We start from the raw sequence: 19,990 nt of genomic DNA on the forward strand, positions 1-19,990 counted from the left end.
ATCTCCTCTTGCTCGTGCTAACCTATGTGTGCCAGGTCACCTGTAAACCAACTTGAACGGTGGCTCTCACGTATTTCTGACCATGACACTTAGGGAGAAGTATACCAAAAATTTATATCATGAACAAAAATGCATAAACCCATGTTCACATATACACATACCGGTTTGTATAAATTATTTCACACCCATAACTATATAATTAGAACAAAAGTTTCACCAAAAAGTATGTCTTTACTACATGGCCTGTGTTTGGATATTTACTATTCTAATCTCTTCTATTTAAAGAAAAAGCTTGTCATGATGCTCTAAATTAATGTTTTAGCTTCTTACTGAAAAAAGAGTGTCTCCTTGGTTAGGGGAGGTGAATGGTAACATAATTAATCTGTTCCTGCATTCCTATTTTCTCCATCTTAGAATTTCTTCCTTTTTCTTAGACCAAGAAATTTCAATTTGGTTGGTACAGCTCAGCCCCAATTCTAGATATTCATTATTCACCCCCATCTACCTAAGTTAGAAAACTGAATTCAGAATTTCTGGTAAACTCAACCACAACCATAAATTCAGTCTGCTCTCAAATGGTGCTTCCTTCCTCCTTAATTGGATGTTATCAGCAACCATTTTCATGAATACAATCCCATATTTTTTCCCAAAGCTTGGCAATTATTTTATCCTTGTTTTTAACACTTAAATATTTTAATTTTAATTTAGTAAATATACCATTATTAAACTACAAATGTATATACATCAGATGATAGTCAAAACTTTAATTCTCTGTATCAAGGAGCAGTTTACTTGGTGATAATATTTAAAATATATGAACATGACACAAAATAATGGGTTCATTCTCAAATGGAAGGAAGAGGCCATTTTAAATGCTATTCCACATGATAACTCCAGTAGACAATGACAAGTGTAATGGTCTAAGGGGATATTATCAAAGGATGGTGTTAACGTTGAAAACTTCCATCTTGAATACCACGAGAAGAAGAATTAAATGTATACTAGTCTTCTTCTTACCCATTGCAAGAATATCCTCAAGAGAAAGCTTATAGGTTTTGTTTTGTTTTGTTTTGTGTGATATTAACTACTGTGAACCTTAGCATCATTCTGTTTGACATTGGTCACCCATTTGACAATTATTTTAGTAATTGTAAGTCTGTTCTTCCTTCTTCTGGATTCTGAAGAATGGGAGTTTAGGACAGAAAGAGAACCAGATCACATGGGCAAGGTTAGAGTCTGAGGGAAAGAGGAGGCCTACCTTTAAGGAGGACAGAAAACATCTCTATTAGACAAGGAAGGAGGAGTTCTGTCAGTTGCTAAGCTATTCTTGGAGGGATCTGTAGCCTCTAAGCTCACAGGTCTTCCCATTTCAATTCCATTTATCAGCATCCAGCATTTTCCTTCTCCGGGATACTGCTAGGGCTCTAATATTGATTCCACTGACATTTCTCCATTGTGAAAATACTGGGTTTGGTTTTGTTTATTTCAGTCTTTTTTTTTTTTAAGATTTTATTTATTTATTTATTTGTCAGAAAGAGAGAGAGAGAAAGCACACAAGCAGGCAGAGGCGGAGAGAGAGGCAGACTCCCTGCCGAGCTAGGAGCCCAATGCGGGACTTGATCCCAGCATCCTGGGATCATGACCTGAGCCCAAGGCGGCTTAATCCACTGAGCCACCCAGGCATCCCTGTTTATTTCAGTCTTACAGCTAAAAGAGAGGAGATTCTTTTAGCTTTGTGAAGAGGTTGCCCCTTCATCCTCTGCTATCCCATCAGTACTACCCAAAGTGGGAACTTTCCCCCAGAATGGATAGAAAGGTTCAATGTTAAAATAAATGCTAACTGTCCATATATGATGAATGATTTTCTAGCTTTTCCTGTATCTTTAAATTTAATTTTCATGATTTTTGATGTACAGAGTTTTATGAATTTAAGTCAATACATTCATAGATATTCCCTTTGTGTTTTTTTCCATTCAAGTAGCTCTTTTAATAATTTTTTTAAAAATTTCAATCTTTTAAGTGAAAAATCTAATGGCTTTTTAAAGTTAGTATTTATGAAAATTTTACTTAGTCTAAAAATGTTGACAAGTACTATGTAATTGTAAGGAACAATAGTCTTCTGCCCTATGCTTACATTAATTTTCATTCTTTATAGTCAAACATTTAAAAATCTTTTAGCCATATTCATCTTCAAATATTTGCCCATGTATCTTCCCATACTATATCTCCATATTAGCTTAAACTGATTTTTTTTTTTTGCATTTTCAGATTTTCCTGTCACTCACTGACTTTCTTCTTTGCAAGATGAGGGTTTAGCTTTCTTACATCACAACCACAACTTCCCTCTTCCCATTGATTCTCTCTTCCTCCTTTTTTCCAATTGTCATAATTTTTGTTTAAATAAATGCTGTTTTATAAAATTATTATTTTTTTAATTAAAAAAATACATACTGTCTTCCTTATCTGACTATTGTAATATGAGTTACAGGTGACAATGTACTGTACCTACATTTCCTTTTTAAAATTTTCTTTTAGAGGGAGAATGTGAATGGGGGGCAGAGAGAGAAGGAAGAATCTTAAGCACACTCCCTCCAAGCTGAGTGGAGAGCCCAATATGGGGCTCAATCTTGACTTGGAAATCATGACCCATGCCGAAATCAAGAGTCAAATCCTAACTGCCTAAAGCACCCAGGAGGCTGCTACATTTCCTTTCTTGTAAAACCTTTTGTTTCTCCTAGAGTTATTGTTTCATTTTTTTTTTAAAGATTTTATTTATTTATTTGACAGAGAGAGATCACAAGTAGACGGAGAGGCAGGCAGAGAGAGAGAGAGAGGGAAGCAGGCCTCCTGCTGAGCAGAGAGCCCGATGCGGGACTCAATTGTTTCATTTTTTAATTTGCTTTTCTTTGTACTTATTAGTAATTAAACTTTAAATTTCACGAAATAATTCATCAACACATGGCCAAGTACTTCAGATAAATCACTAGTTGCCTTTTCTTTTCTCTTGGCTACATCTTACTTTGGACTCTACAAACTTTTATTTCAAATAAAAATGGTACGTTCCGGGGCACCTGGGTGGCTCAGTGGGTTGGGCCGCTGCCTTCGGCTCAGGTCATGATCCCAGGTCCTGGGTTCAAGCCCCGTGTCGGGCTTTCTGCTCAGCAGGGAGCCTGCTTCCTCCTCTCTCTCTGCCTGCCTCTCTGCCTACTTGTGATTTCTCTCTGTCAAATAAATAAATAAAATCTTTAAAAAAAAATGGTACGTTCCAAATCTGCTTACTCGTTCTTGTACTGAGAGCTCCTTATATCCAGGACCTCCTTTCATTACATTACCGTGCCGAATCTTCTATTTTTTAAATCCCAGATACCATGTTACACTTTAGATAATAACTTATATTTAGGTAGAGCTGTATCAATAATAGTCAAGTAGTCAAATGAAATGATCTACAAATACAGTAGTCCCTTTGTCTGCAGGGGATAAGTTTACAGACACCTGTGGATGTCTGAAACTGCTAATAGTTCTGAACCCTCTGTATATTGTGTTTTTCTTATACGTACATATCTATGGTGAAATTTAATTTATAAATTAGACATAGTAAGAGATTAATGACAACTAATAACAGAATAAAACAACAGTCACAATATGCTGTTATAAAAGTTATGTAAATGTGGACTTTCTCTCAAATATCTCAAAATATCTCACTCTACTGTACTCACCCTTCTACTTATGATGATGTGAGAAGGCAAAATGCCTCTGTAATGAGAGGAAGTGAGATGAATGATGTAAGCCTTGTGACATAGCGTTAGGCTAGTATTGACCTTCTGATGCTACATCAGAAGGAGCGTCATCTACTTCCATGGCTCTTGACTGTAGATAATTGAAATCATGAAAAGTGAAACCACAGGTAAGTAAGGGGACTTTTGTAATCCAACTTACAAGATGACTGGGTGGAACAAGAGGGTGTGTCAGGAGACCAGTTAGAAGACCACTGCAGCTGACCAGCTGAGAGATGATGGATGGCCTGGACCAGCGTCTGGCAATAGAGATGGGGAGAAGAGAAAACGTTTCACACAATTATAAAGCAAATGCATTGGATTTATGATTTTTAGCAGAAGTGACAGAAACCAAGCAAAACTGAAGAACAAGCCTAATTATAAGATTATGGGGATGCCTCCAAGGAAATGAAGTATATAACTGAGACTTAGAAAGTGCCTGGAACCAAGAAATGGAAAGTCTTAGGAAACTTATGCAGTAACTTGTTTTTATCTCTCATTTCTGTTTCTAAATTGTCACTGCTTTCTGTATCTAAGCACACTGGCTGAATCTACTCCATGTATATATGGTGGAAGATGGCCATAGCACATCGCCCACATTTCTACATCTCCTCTATTAAAAAGGAAGCCTGCAAAACTGTGTTTTTAATTTTTTAGTTTCAATTCAAATTCTTCAAGAGTGTGAACCAGGATGGCTGGTCCACTTTGAATCTTTTTAAGTGGATTCAGGGAGAAGCTTTATGGTAAAAATAAGATTCTGAGCATGCACCATATTGAATGGGGCTAACGTTAAGGTTAAAAATCTAATGACTTTGGGGGTACCTGGATAACTCAGTTGGTTGAGCCTCTGACTCTTGGTTTCAGCTTGCATCATGATCTCAGGGTTGTGGGGTTGGGCACAGAGTCTTCTTGAGATTCTTTCCCTTTCCCTCTTTATCCCCCCTGCCCCACCTCTTTCTCTAAAATAAATAAATAAAATCTTGACCAAAAATAATCTTATGATTCTTATTTCCTCATGAAGAGGTAGATGTGGTAATTGTTGGGAATAAGAGAACGTCATCGAGTCAAAGATTTCAGAAGGCAGGTTAAGGTTAGAAATTATAATCTCAAAAAGAGAGAGACTGAGTAGAGAGACTTCTTATGACCCTAGGTAACATTGAGAGCCCAGCTGGGATAACAAATTTCAATTTATGGTAGTACTAATCTGCAAATTGACAGGGGCACAAAGAGTTTAGGTATTAGATAGTGATGGACCATTCATATTAAGGATAAGAAGGTAGGGGAGACTTATGGGTAGAGAGAAAATAGAAAGAGCAGCATGTGTAAAGGCCCTGAGGCAGGAGAGATTTGGTGGGTTTGAGGCACCATGAGAAGTCTAGATTGGGAACACCATTTGCAGGCTGCAGTCACAAGTTGGCTTTTCTTCATCATTCAGCAGAGTGACTCCAGTGTCCAACCCAGTACCTATTTGTAGTAGGTGCTCAATAAATATTCGTTGAATGAATCTAGACATATCTCTATCCAGCAATTTTCCTTCAAATTTTCTGTCCTCTAGATGGCACCCTTCCATAATTTACAGAGGTAATTCTGGCTATCTACTTTTATGTTGGAAAAATTACTTAAAAATTTTGGGTCTCAATTTCCTCATAGATATAATAACACCCTTCCCCCCACTTCATAGGTAGTTGTGAGGTTTCAATTGAGTACAATATATGAAATGCTTACCTTTTGATTTGGGAGGCCATCAATACTTATTACCTAATGTAATTATTATTTTTATTGTTGTTATGGGTATTATTTCAGCCTATGAGATTATTTATACTCATGTCATTGTCCCGTACAAAAATCTTTCAATTTTTACTAGACATTTGTAAGTTGAAGGACACTAAACACCCTTTCCCATCTTAATTATATCCTGAGTTTTCCTCTGAGATACTAGCTTTTCCTAATTCTGAGTCCAAGGGTTGGGTTTTTTATTTGGTTGTTTTTGCTTTTTTTTTAGTCCAAGTGTTTTGAGCGAGATGTCTACTCCCAGTTACAGGGTACAACTCTGGAGACTTACTGTCAAAGCCTGTATTCTATATTTCATCCCCCCTATCTTAGGGATTCTGGGAGTCCCACCAGAGTTGAAATGAAATATGCAATAATTTGGGACTTTTTTCTCTCTATGGAAACACTGAGAATAGATCATCACTTTTCCCCACAAATCATAAGAGGTTAAGTCGTGAGTTTGGTATCTGTGAAACCATTGCTGCTAGAAGGATGGCTAAGAGAGTCCTGAAGGAGAACCTGAGGGTCAAGCAAAGAACAGAGCAGAGAGAGGCTTAAGAATGAAGTTCAAGGTGATATTTTTTTGAGCCCCTGGGTTCAGTCCTGCCTGAAACTAGTTGTGTTTCTGATCTTTTGCAATATGTGAGCTAATACATGTCACATATTGTTTAAACTAATTTAAGTTGGGATTATATAATCTTAATTTATACATAGTTTTTATTGAGAATACAATCTGTCCACTTCATATCAAATATATACTGACAGAAATACAATATTCTTTTAATAATTTTTTCTAGAAATTCCATTAATATAAGAATCAATGGATGTTATGTCACTAAGTTAAAATTTAAAAAAATTAAAAATTTTTAAAATTTAATTTAAATTAAATTAATTTTTAATTAAAAATTTTAATTAAAAAATTTAAAAAAATTAAAAATAATTTTTTTCAGTATAAACCAAACTCGAGGAGAATGTGGTCTTTCAAAAATTAGTGACTCTTTTAGTAATTACACGGCAGTTCTCAGGGCCGATCACTGGGTAAAAATATTCCTACACATGTTAGTTTTTCTTTTATAGTTTATTTCACTTTTTAACGTAAACAAGAACATGAGTGTTCACTTACTATAAAGCTGAATTCAACTTTTTGCTATTTAAATCCATTATTTAATTTCTACATTTCCTTTATATCCAAATTTTGAGAGACCATGGTTTTTATTACTCACAGAGAGAACATTTGAAGTGGAAGGAATTTTGGAAACAGACTGAACTGGGTTCCAATTTAGCTCCACTACTTGCTAGCTCAGTGAGCTTGAACTAGTTATTTAACTCTGAGCCTCAACTGTTTGCTTTTCAAATTGGGAGTGATAACAGAAACTTTCAGAGAGAGAGATGTAGTGAGGAATACTGAGACAGCACACGCAAAACTCCTAAAGTACATTGTGATACCTAAAGGCTCATAACATGTGTTATTGCCCTTTTTCTAATTAGTACATTTAGCTTTGTCTCCAAAAATTTTAGTGAGAAATCATGCCAAGCAGATATATTGTTCTGTGAATTAAAAGTATTAAATCTTCTTCTTTATTTACCAGTTTCTAAATGCTCAGTGAGAAACTAATGTGTATGTAGATTAGATCTTGTTCATTGCTAATTTGACGTCAGGTTTACAAATTACTTGCAGTAGTGTATCTAAGGATGATGATAAGAATACCCGTATTCCTTAGCACAGTATATATTTAGAATTATAGGGAGCTTAGAAAGCCATTAAATCCCTCTCTTATTATAATGGCCATACATCAATTTTTCTGTATATTGTTTCAGTTCCACTGGAGAATTTTGGCTTCATGTTTTTTTCATTTATTGTTCAACTTTATATTATTTTATGTTGCTAGCTGTGTAGCTCATAATAAGGAAATTGGAAAAATGTGTGTGCAATCATCCTACAAACTGTGACCTATGCATTTAATATGAGCTGGGAGAGAAGTAGCTCCTTCTTTGTTTTATTTGTATTATTGAAACACTCTCAACATTTGGATTTCAAGTCCAAAGGAAGAGTTTTGTTCTTCGTAGTGCTTTTTGTACAAATGTCTTGAATGGATTTCATGTGAAATAAATTTTGCTTTCCCCCTGGACCTCAGTTCTAACTCTGACAATCAGAAATCATTTTTAAAATCTCCCAATTACATACCCTGCCCAATGGTCTAACGGCCATGACCTTTTCATGCCAATTGGATCCTTCCTCTCTTCCCAGCTAGAGACTGAGCTAGAGTAGCTAAGGAACCTTCTTAAACAGAGGGATAAACATATCCAAGTTTAAATTTGTCTGAATACTAGTATAATTACACGAATGACTTAGCTATCCTTTTTTATTGTTCGACATGAAGTCAGGAGGGAGAAATAAGCTCCTGAAAGTTAATGAAGACAGAAGTCAGAGAACAAGGAGGTATCGCCAGAGATGTCTCTTTATACATAATGATACTTAACAACTTATGACCAAGACGCAAGATAGTATGATGGTTAGAAGCAAGAGCTCTGGTGCTGCTGGCTGTGAACCCAAATCTGCCACAAGTACGCAATGCGGGGAAGGAAGGGAGCCTCCCAGTGTGCTTCTATGAAATGGAGATAAAAAAACAGGGCCTACTTCATGGATTCTAAGGAGAAGAGGTAAAGGTAAATTAAATAAGTACACTTAGAACAGTACCTGGAATGCTGTAAATGCTCAAAAAATATTACTTTTGGTTATTGTTGTGTTTCTAGGTATTTAATTTAATAATACTCTACAGAAATTTCATATAAATAAATACATGCTGACTAAATAAAAATATAATTTTAGGATTCCAGGAAATTTGATCCTGTAGAAAACAGTCAGAAGATATTTTATATTAATTTACATTAATTGAAATGATGAGCATTGGCTGTCATATAAATTTTACAGAAATCTTCATAATTTTCTTCATATGCACAAAAATAGCACTTTACAAACAGACCCTAAAGGGAAAAAAGAGACAAAAGCTTTTGACTTCCAAGCAGTGTTTCTTCTGGAAATGGAATCCTGTTCCCTCTTTGAGCTATTCCCGTTCTCCCCTTACCTCCTTTCTTAACCAAAATTATTAAAAGAATCCTCTCTACTTGAGCTTTCAATTTATTACCTGCAGTTTTCTCCTGTCCTCAACTAACCTCACTTTGCTGTTCCTTTGCAGCTGCATTTTCAAAAACCATTGGAAAACCTGAAACTTCTAAAACACAACAATCCTTTTAGTCATTATTGATGGATGCTTCAAAGCATCAGAGCATGTTTGTTTTTCTTTTTTTCTCAAAACTCTTACCCCCTTGACTTTCTTATGCCTGTTTCCCTCCTCAATCTCTATGCACTTCTTATTCTTCTCAGATACCTATGTTTGCAGCAATTTTGCCAATTATTGTATCCTTAGGATTTTTATCTCAGACATATCACTCTTAGACTCTCCTGGGTTGATTTGACCCAAGCCAATAATTTCTGGTTACCTCCCAAATTGTCCCAATTTATATTTCTCAATTTCTGTTTCAGTTGTTTATCTTTCTGTCTCTTAGATACTGGGGTGCCCCATAAATATTTCAAGGTCACTGTGACCTCAATTAAAACTAAGTATTTTCCTTCCCACTCTGAAGTTGCTTCTACATTAATTTTTGTTTAGATGAGTGATTCTATCATCAACATGCTTATTTAAGTTAGAAACCTTGAAAGCAGAGAAGATTGTTTCCTTCATATTTTCTGATATTTCCCATTGGTCCCCAAGGCAAATTGAACTTATCTTTGAAATTATTTGACCTATCCTTCTCTTTACATCTACAGTCCTACTATTTAGTTTTGGTCTTCCTCATCTTTGGTTACATTATTACAATGTCAACTTTGGCAAGGAAAGACTATAAATGTAACTGAAGAACATTGAATTCTCAGAAAAGAAGAACTCTAGATAAGTAGAACCTTTAGAATAAAGTGGAGAAAAGGTGTGGTTAGTTGGCATTTGATGGAGAAATTTTGCAATAAGATGAACTCTTGAGCTGCTATCACTGAAATGTGTTATTCCACGGGTCAAATAATAATTTAAGGGTGATAGTGGTGTTTGAAGACTACTGAAGGATTGTCTACTCTGATGATCAGCCATGCCAATCAATTTAATTAATTTTAGAAGTATTTATCAGTTGTGTAATAAAAATTTGGCAAGCACAAATACAGAGCTAAACCTATGACCTTACCCCCAAATCATCCTTCTTTCTGTTTTCCTTCTTTTAGTAGCTGGTACCCATGGATGGCCATTCTCCCACTCTAGAAACTTCAAGAATTTCCCTGCTCCCCATCCCAGAGTCCTCACCCTGATTCCTGACTTCTCATGGCTTAGTGCAAAGCTCATCATTCATTTTCTTAAGAAGGGTAGTTCATATTGGATCTTTAGCACTCTACTGAACATTGACTTTTTAAATAAGTATTTGTTGATTCTCATTTCAAAATCATAGACATTGTCATCTATGATGTGGACTATTCCAATAACCTTCTAACTTGATTTTCTAACTTTTTTTTTCCCAGTTCAACTTAACCTCCATATTGCCAACACAGTTATCTGCCTAAAAACTGAGATCAAATCTGTCCTTTCTTCTGGCTTTCAAGGGCCTCAAGCACAAGTTCAATGCCCTCTACTTGCCAGCCTAGGCCTTTTACCAGTTGACTCCATTTTCCCCCTATAGTCACATTCCTGACACTTCCCTTCCTTCATCCTATGCTGTTGTTACTTCTTGTGGTTCCTCACATAAGCTAGGCCTTCCTCCTTGTCTTTTCCCACATGTTGTTCCCTTTGCAAAGAAGCCCAACTCCCTTTGTGGACACCCAACCAATTTCTCTTGTGCTCACAGGACATTCAGACAGGTAGCCTTTCCTCCACCATCCTCACCACCCTCCTAACTCTCCATTATACCTTTCGGTATTTTTAACAACTCATTCTTGTCTCTTTACCCCACTTCGTGAACACCCAGAAGGCATGAATTTTGATTTGGATATGCCTCAGAACTCTCAGAATTTCTTACTCAGTGAATACATAGTTGTCTCTAGTAAAGATTTTTTTTAAATGAATAATCAAATTCTAGGATGACATTCTATTTTCAATTATGTACATATTTTAATATCTTACACACCATAAGCAGGCACATTTTTAATGTCATGTTCTAATATTTGACCAAAGAGATATTTTTATGTATGTACTAAGGAAAAAAAAAAGGGAATCATTGTAATTGTATAAGATTTCAATTGAAGTGTTTAGTGGTCTTGTTAGCTAGGTACCCTAGGCTCTTGAAAGAAAGAGAAAGAGAGAGACAAAAGAAAGGAAGGAAAGAAAGAAAGAAAAGAAAGAAAAAAAGAGAAAGAAAGGAAGAAAGAGAAAGAAAGGAAGAAAGAGAAAGAAAGGAAGAAAGAGGAAGGAAGGGAGAAAGGAAGGAGAGAGAGAGAAAGAAAGAAAGAAAGATTGATTAAATACAAATGCTAGAAAGGTGATAGACTAGCATCAGTCTAAATGTGACCTGGTCTCAGTAAATGAGAGGTTTTATCCAAAAAGTTCTGAGTTGTTATCTCCCTGGCAGTCATTCCACAGTGGCCCAACCCACTTTTCCACCCGTATCTTCAACTTCCTCCAACCAATCAGCAGGATTGATTCATTACCAAGAACATGTCTTGGGTTCCCACTCTATTTTTTAACTCCACTGTTTCCCTTGTCAGAATGCCTTTAATCCTCTATTCCTTCTCTCCTCTAAAGATCCTACCTAGTACTCAAGAGACTTCAAGATGTCACCTCTTCCAGGAAGATTTTTTCTGATCCTTGCCCTAAATGAAAACTTTCTTTTTCCTCTTAACTTCTTCAATACTTTGTACCTTTTTAATGGCACTTACCACAACCTGCTCTATATGGTGATTATTTGTGTACTTGGTTTATCTTTCCTATTAGAGTTTAAGCTTCTTCAGGTCAAGAGAGTTATTTTCATCCTTCTGTCACTCTAAAGTAGTGATCTCTAGACTTCTTAGCCCCGAGACAGCATCATGTTGAGGAGGGAATAAGGTGGATTGTCAGGAGCACAGACTCTGGATCTTGAGTTGCTTCGGTCTGAATCCTGGCTCTGCCATTTATAAGCAGAGTGACCCGAGTAAGCTACTTAACCCATCTGTGCCCCACTTTTAGTATCCATAAAACATGTATTTTAACAGTACCTACCTCAAGGGGATTGTGTGAGAATGAAATGAGTTAATATATATAAAGTGCTTAGAAAAGTATCTGGCACATGGTAAGCACTCAGCTGGTTTTATTTTTTTACTTTAGTATTACTATTATGTGCTCTTAGTGTCTACGCTTGCCCCTCCTTTGAAAGCATGAGCTTCTACATGATTGATACTGTATTTTCTTGGCCTTTGTATTTCAAGTGACTGGTACAGTACCTCATACAGAGGTAACACTGAAGGAGAAGAACCTGGAAGAAAATTCCTCTTTGTCCTAGAGGTGAACCTGAACTTGCTTGCTCCCTGTCATGGATATTAAAAGAACTTCCTTTTTATGCTCTCAGTAACCTCATATTTAACCCTGCTGGTTTTCATTTACTCTATAATTCAATCATATTGAATTTTAAAATCCATTCTAACTTCCAAAGGTCTCTAGAGATTTGCTTCATCAGTCTGACATCACGTTCATTTACATTTCTTATTTTTTCATTTCTTTGTATGAGGTCTAAGAATTGTTCCAATAAAACACTTTTAAGATTGTATTACATATACTATGTGCTATTTATTCCTGGCTACATGTTCAAATTAACAAGCACGAAATTGCTAATGCTCTGATCAACTATTATAAACTGTAATGCTAGATATGTCATAATTGAAAAAAAATTGGAACTGGACTATTCTTTTGTAACCATCTAAGCTAATAGTTTACGTGGAAAATATTTATACAAAAAAACATAGCCAATTGAAGTTTGGGGAGTTGTTAGAAGCCATCTAGCTTGGTCACTCTCCCAAGAGGATAAGATCCTTAGTAGTCCCCATAATAAATAATTGTCTTTTGCCTAGATTGTTCCAGGAAGAAAGAATACATTTATTCTAAAGTCATCTTTTGCCTTTGATGGGCAATTTTAACTGGTGGGAAATTATTTCTCCTGTTGAATAAAACTCATTGCTCTCAAAAACAATATAGGTTAGAGTAGATGAACAGCTTCATGATGGCCTTCAAATAGTTGGAAACAGATACTTCATTTCCCCAATATGTTATAAGTCAACAGATTGTACTGATGGAACTCAAGAGTTTTTAGATCTAGAAGGCATATAAGTATGATTTCACCCTATTATTTTGCAGATGAATACATTAAAAAGAAGAGAGGTTGAGTAGTATGAATGAACAAATGAACACTTGTTCATTCAATCATTGTGTCCTCAGCCACCAGCTTAATAAATTTACAATTTTGTAAGTTAAAATAACATATAGTTTTATAATTTAGTATAACACAAAATTTTACAGTTTATTATAATAAGTAAATTATGAAGAAATTTATAGGTTATTACAAACATAATGCTGAAGACCTTGGTGAATTACAGACAATCCATTTTCCTCCCTCTTTCCCCAAAGGCTATCACTAACCTGCATTTATTATTTAAGATTCAAATACATTCTTACTGCTCCAGTGGAGAAACAGAATGACTATGAGTGATGTAGAATATGAGATTTGTGATGGGGATTTGATTTTATGTGGTTTGTAGGTGCTCTGGAAGAAGTGGGAGCCTACTGCCTCTGCATCTGGGCCTGAAGTCATTGTTGGTTAGTAGAGCTGGCAGTTAAGAACACAAACCAGATGTAAAGTGGGGTGAAATGAGAACAAAAAGGAATGTACGTCCATCCTTCACTGCCTCCAACCTTGACAATGATGGTAAAATGGAAGGAGCTGCTGCCCCTTGCTATGGAACTGCACACATGCCTGCCATTGGACTGAGGAGTTGAAGGAGGACTTGTGGGCCTGGACACTGTTCCCTGCCAACAAGATGAGCACCAGTCAGACCACCGTATGCATGGATGTGGTGGCCCCTGGCACTCATGCTGACCTTTGGAGCAAAACAGCTGCCCCACAGACTTGTCAGAAGCCACAAACTACAGATCTCTTCTCTTACCCTATTTACTCCAGCAACTTTCTCAGTGTGGCCCATTTTTTTATGACATCATACCGGTCAATCTCAATATCTGAAACATTTGCTCCTTTAATCACTTGCAAACGGAAAATGGTGATGAAAAATGAGAATCAATATATTGCTGACATCGTCTTGAGGGTGAAATGAGATGTTTATGGCGTACTTAATTTAGCGAGATTCAACAAACCACTGTAAATATTAATACCTAAAATCTCTTGCTGTTTCCACTTGATGTGTCTCACCATTAAACTATGTACTTCTTGAAAATAGGATCTGTACCTGATTCAGTCCTATATCCTTAGAAGCTTAGGTAGTAAAGCCATCAAATTTGGGGGGGAGGGGAATAAGTAAGAATGAACATGAAACCTTGGAGCAACATTTTCAAAGCATGTTGCCAAAGAAAGATTTGATAAAATATTTAATATTATAAAAATAAGAAAAATTGTCTATTTAAAAATCTCAGTGAACTAAAGAAGAAAAAACAAATTGTAATGATATTTGCAAACTATTTGACTAAATGTTAATGTTCTTAACATGCAAGAGACTCCAATAAACAAGAATGAAAAATATAAACAAGTCAGTAGAAAAATGAGAAAGAGGATGGACATTTTTCCCCATATATTTTAAAGATTTATTTATTTATTTTAAGGAGAGAGAGAACATGCAGGCAGCAGGGAGAGGCAGAGGAAGAGAGACAATCTCAGACAGACTCCCCAGTGAGCAGGGAGCCCACCACAGTCAGGATCCTATGACCCTGAGATCATGATCTGAGCTGAAATCAAGAGTTGGTCACTGAACCCACTGAGCCACCCAGGGACCCCACAAAGAAACATTTTAACACAAACATATTCTTTTACAGTTCTAGAGGTCAGAAGTTCAAAATGAGTCTTCCGGGGTTAAAATCAAGGTGTAGGCTGGACTGCTTGGTTTTAAGGGCTCTCAAAGAGACTCCATTCCTTGCCTGGCCCAGCCAGAGGCTGCCATCATTTCTTGGCCCACGGCTACATCGCTCCAATCCCTGCTTCTGTGGGTGAGTTCTCTCTTATCGACTTTGATCTTCCTGCTTCCTTCTTATAAGGACCACTGTGATTACACTGGGCCTTTTGGATAGCCCAAAATAATCTCCCCATCTTAACTTAAAAATTTCTTCAAAGTCCTTTTTGTCATATATATAAAATAATATGTTTGTAAGATTCTGGGAAGCATGATGTAAACGCTTTGGGGGTGCCATTATTGAGCCTACAAGAATGAGTTAAGAATCATTGACTGTTATCTAAATTTGTTATACTCTTCTGCCCTGGATGGATAACACCAATACCCAGAGCAGTAGGAAAAGTAGACTAGATAGCAAGTGGCTATGTCAGTTTTCCTGGCATTTGAGCGGTCTGGGTATGGCCACATGACTTCAACTTTCTCCATTTATTTTTTATAGCTTAAACACAAGTGATTCTTTCAAGATGTCGGTTGTGAACCTAAAAATACATTTTTTAATCAATAAAAATTAACTAACCATAAGTATTGTTTTTACTTCTTCATCTCTCATTCCTCAGCTTTATGGTATGTATGTTGAATATTATGTAAACCCAAGACCATTTTTTTTTTTTTTTTGGTATTAAATTGAAGGCTGAAATGAAGGTCACACCTCACCAAGGAGTAAAGATATTCTCTAGCATCATAACGAGGAAATCACCACTCCTCCACCTTCCCACTCTGGACCCATCTTGTAATTCTCATGGAACACATGACTGAATTAATTCCTTTCTAGGCTTTCACACTAAGAATACCGTGATGACATCCAGACCCACTGACCCCCAATACATCATTCAAAACAGCCTGGTAATGGGTATTAAGGAGAGCATGGATTACATGGAGCACTACATCAAAAACGAGAGATGTACTATATGCGGACTAACATAACACAATAAAAAATTAAAAAAAATAAAAACCCTTCTAAAACAAGCAAACAAAAATACAGCCATGAAGTCTGTAAAAGGAAATTATAGCAATTCTTACTTTGAACTTAGTTGCTTGTTTATTTGTCCAGCATTGGTAGGAGACCAAGTTTTCTGAGAGCATTGGTTAATACTTTATTCAGGACATAACACAATGCCTGGCATGCAGTAATTACCAAAAAAAATTTTTTTTTGTTAAATATATGAGTGAATGGAAGAACGAATGACTTCATTTTGCTGCAGCCTGTCTATCAAGTGGTCCCTGACATAAGGGTAAGGATATTACTATGTCATTTTAGTGCTTTCGGTTTAAGCAAGAAGGGAAATACTTCAGGAAAAAAGTGTTCATTCTTCTTGGGTACTTAAACATATATCTGCCTGTCATTGGTAGTGGAAGAACAGCCCTCAGGGGTCCGGAAAGGCATCTCTTAGGCATTTCCCAGAAATATTCAGAAACTGAAATTCCTGGGGAGAAAGGTTGAGCTCAATGTTGCCCAGAGCAGGTGCTGAGGCTGCCTATTGGGTAATCAATTTCCACTATGCATCAAGCATTTTCTTGCTTCAAGCATCACCTTGGGGCGGCTGGAGCAAAACTGTGAAAAGGAAATGAACATTCTTAGAAGTGGTTTGGATTTTGAGAAGAGGTTCTTTAAGGGGTGCCTAAGATTTTTAGGAATCCTAAAATTCCTTAAGAAGGTCACGTGATCAAGGAAGAAAACAATCGAGTTCTCAGTAGGAGAAAAAGAGTCAGACCAGAAGCATTCATCTTAGGGTACAAAGTCTCATGTTATGTGTAGAAACACACACAGAAAATTACATTTAGAAGACTAGAGCTGGCTGTAAACTTTGGGAAGAGCTGATTCTGAGCTCTGAGTTCTACACATCAGGGGCCTATGGCCAGGGTGTTTAAGCAAATTGTCCAGAGTGACACAAGGAATCTGCCAGGATTATAAAGTGGGGTGCCCGGTTCTAACTCCTTTCCATTCTCTTCAGCTGGCGGCCCAGCCCCGGTGCAGCAAGAGAAACCACTCCTGGGGTTATTTGGAAGAGCATCTGTCATCTGGCTGCCACACTCATGGAAGAGCCAGACCACTTGACGGTGGAAAAAGAGGATGGAAATGCAAAAGGCGAAGATGGAACTGCAGTTTTTATATGGAAAACATGAACCAACTATGGTTTGAAATATTAAAAATAGGTTAAATTCAATTTACATTCTATTGGACACTGACTTCAGGGCTATAAACAAAATGTCTGGAAAAATTTATGCAGCTATCTCTCTTTTTGCCGCATTAGGTAGATTAATAGGACTGTGCCCCTCCTCTAGGAACTTATTTAAAGGTTGAAAACATTAACCGTAATAAAGAAAAGGGAATGAAACACAGAACAAAGATGACTCCTATGATCTCTTAGCCTTGCCCTCTGTGATGTAGAACCAACAGCCCTGGGTTGGAATGCAAGAACCGGATCCTAATCCTGTTTAAGCTATGACTTTATTCAACTTGCTAACAGTGCTCTGGGGTTCAGTTTATTTACCTGTAAAATGAGGAAATTAGGTTAGATGGAGTGTCTCTAACAGTCCTTCATATTTAACATTCTAAGACTGAACTTTTTTTTTATGAGCACACATGTTCATTCATTAACTACTCTCTATGCATCAGGTATCATGCGTGATGTTGTACACACAAGCATGAAGAAGAAAAATATGATCTCTGACCTCGTGGAATTTAGAGAGACAAAGAGTAAACAGAAAACACTAGTAGATAACTTATTACATTTTATCCATAAAAAGTAGATAATATAACTAGTGATAGGAGCTAAGCTAGGTTGGAGAGTAGAGTCAATGTCAAGAGAGGAAGGCCTCCTTTGAGTCTCATCCATGGAAGACCTCAAGCCTCAAGGAAAACATTTAAATAGACATAGGAACAACGTGCCTAGCAGAAAAGGCATCATATGCAAAGGCACTGTGGTCAGAAAAAGTTTGCTATAATTGACTACCTGACAGAAGGTGACAGTGGCTGGGAGATAGGGATCAAAGGAAAAGAGGCATAAAATGAGGACAGAGCAGGTCTTGCAAGATACTGCAGATCAGGGGAGGCAGTTTGGATTTTTCCCATGGGCAATGAGAAGCCAAAGAAAACTTTAAAACAAAACATTACCTTCAATTCTGTGTAGAGAGAATGTAGCAAGGCCAAGGCACAGAAGGCAGACTGGGAAAAAGTAGTTGCAGAAATTTTGTTAAGTGAGGTGGTGGCTTGGGTGAGAGTTACACAGTGGAAATGAAAAGCACTGAGTAGATTTAAGAGAAATTTTAGAGGTGGTGTTGACAGGACTTAATAGCACATGGTAGGTCCAGCGGGGGGGGGGGGGGGATGGAAGAGCAAAGTCAAGGTTAGAGATGATTTGAATAAGTAGATGGTGGAGCCATATATTGGGGAAGGTTGGAGGAGGAAGAGGAGTCAGGTGGGGACAGAAATCAGTGATTCAGTTTGATCTTGTCAAGTTTGAGATGTCCCTTAGACATGTGCAGGGACACACTAAGTAGATAATTGGTTAGAGGAGTCTGGAGATCAAAGGAGTGGTCTGGGCAGAAGAGGTAAACATTTTTGGAATTGCTGGAATACAGGTTGTAGATAAGACTCTGAGGATACTGATAGAGGGTGAAAATAGGGAAGAAGACCCAGAAATTGGGGCATAAGTGGGAGAGTCAGCTGCAAAGGCTGAGAAGGGATGACCAGTGGGATAGTTGGGCTAAAAGTCACATAAGCAAGAACAGAGTTTTTCTTTCTTTCTTTCTTTCTTTCTTTTTTTGAGTAGGATAAAAACACTGAAGTTTTATTGCATGTGCACAAAGTCCCACTGATGAAATTGAGACAAAAAGAATGATCAGGGAAGGCAGATTTTGTATATTTTAGACAAAGAAGTATAAATCTTTGATGATTTATGAGACAATTATGTTTTTCATCTTCAGGTGCTAAAATTAGTAAGGAATTCTAAAGATGATTTGATCTGGGGTTACAAATTGATAAAAGTAACAAAATTTACTTATATAGAATTCTTGGACCTGAATTCTTTGACAATGAGAATGTCTCTCTACTTCCTGGTGTTTGAGGTGGTACCTTTCAAATGGGAGATTTACTTCCTTCTTTCTGGAGACAAAGGAAGGTCATAGTATTCTTCTTGCCGTGGACATTTCTTAAGTAACTTAAGGCAAAATAATCAATATGCCACTGGGAAACATTTTGTGGTGGACTGCCCAAAGGCTCTAGAGTTTCTTCCTCTAAAACTCCCCTGGAATATTCACATCCTAAAAGCTGTTTGTTCTGTTGCATAGAACGAGTTCTAAGTCCTGACAATGGGTTGGTTGGATTCAGCTTAGTTCAGGAGGTGGTGATGCTGGTGTGTTCCCAAAGTTAGGCCTTAGGCTCAAGGAATCATGTAATAAATTACAGGTATTTCTATTCAGATAAATAAGAAACAATGGTTAACAAATGTAGTAAATTATAAACCAGTTTCTCCGTTCTGGGTGTAGCCAGTTGAGAAGGTTTCTGACATCAGGGTCCAAGGATCTTTCCCTGAAGTGAAAGCAGGCAGTGACAATCAAAGAATTTTTCCTGGTTTGCTGGTATATCTCTGGTGACTTATTTTTTTCTTCTTTAAATCTTTTTTTTTTTTTAATTTTATTTTTTATAAACATATATTTTTATCCCCAGGGGTACAGGTCTGCGAATCGCCAGGTTTACACACTTCATAGCACTCACCATAGGACATACCCTCCCCAATATCCATAACCCCATCCCCCCTCTCCCAACCCCCCTCCCCCCATCAACCCTCAGTTTGTTTTGTGAGATTAAGAGTCACTTATGGTTTGTCTCCCTCCCAATCCCATCTTGTTTCATTTATTCTTCTCCTACCCCCTTAACCCCCCATGTTGCATCTCCTCTCCCTCATATCAGGGAGATCATATGATAGTTGTCTTTCTCCGATTGACTTATTTCGCTAAGCATGATACCCTCTAGTTCCATCCACGTCGTCGCAAATGGTAAGATTTCATTTCTTTTGATGGCTGCATAGTATTCCATTGTGTATATATACCACATCTTCTTTATCCATTCGTCTGTTGATGGACATCTAGGTTCTTTCCATAGTTTGGCTATTGTAGACATTGCTGCTATAAACATTCGGGTGCACGTGCCCCTTCGGATCACTGCGTTTGTATCTTTAGGGTAAATACCCAGCAGTGCAATTGCAGGGTCATAGGGTAGTTCTATTTTCAACATTTTGAGGAACCTCCATGCTGTTTTCCAGAGTGGTTG

The sequence above is a fragment of the Lutra lutra genome, chromosome 4 (assembly GCF_902655055.1).
Source record: "Lutra lutra chromosome 4, mLutLut1.2, whole genome shotgun sequence".
Classification (NCBI taxonomy): domain Eukaryota; kingdom Metazoa; phylum Chordata; class Mammalia; order Carnivora; family Mustelidae; genus Lutra; species Lutra lutra.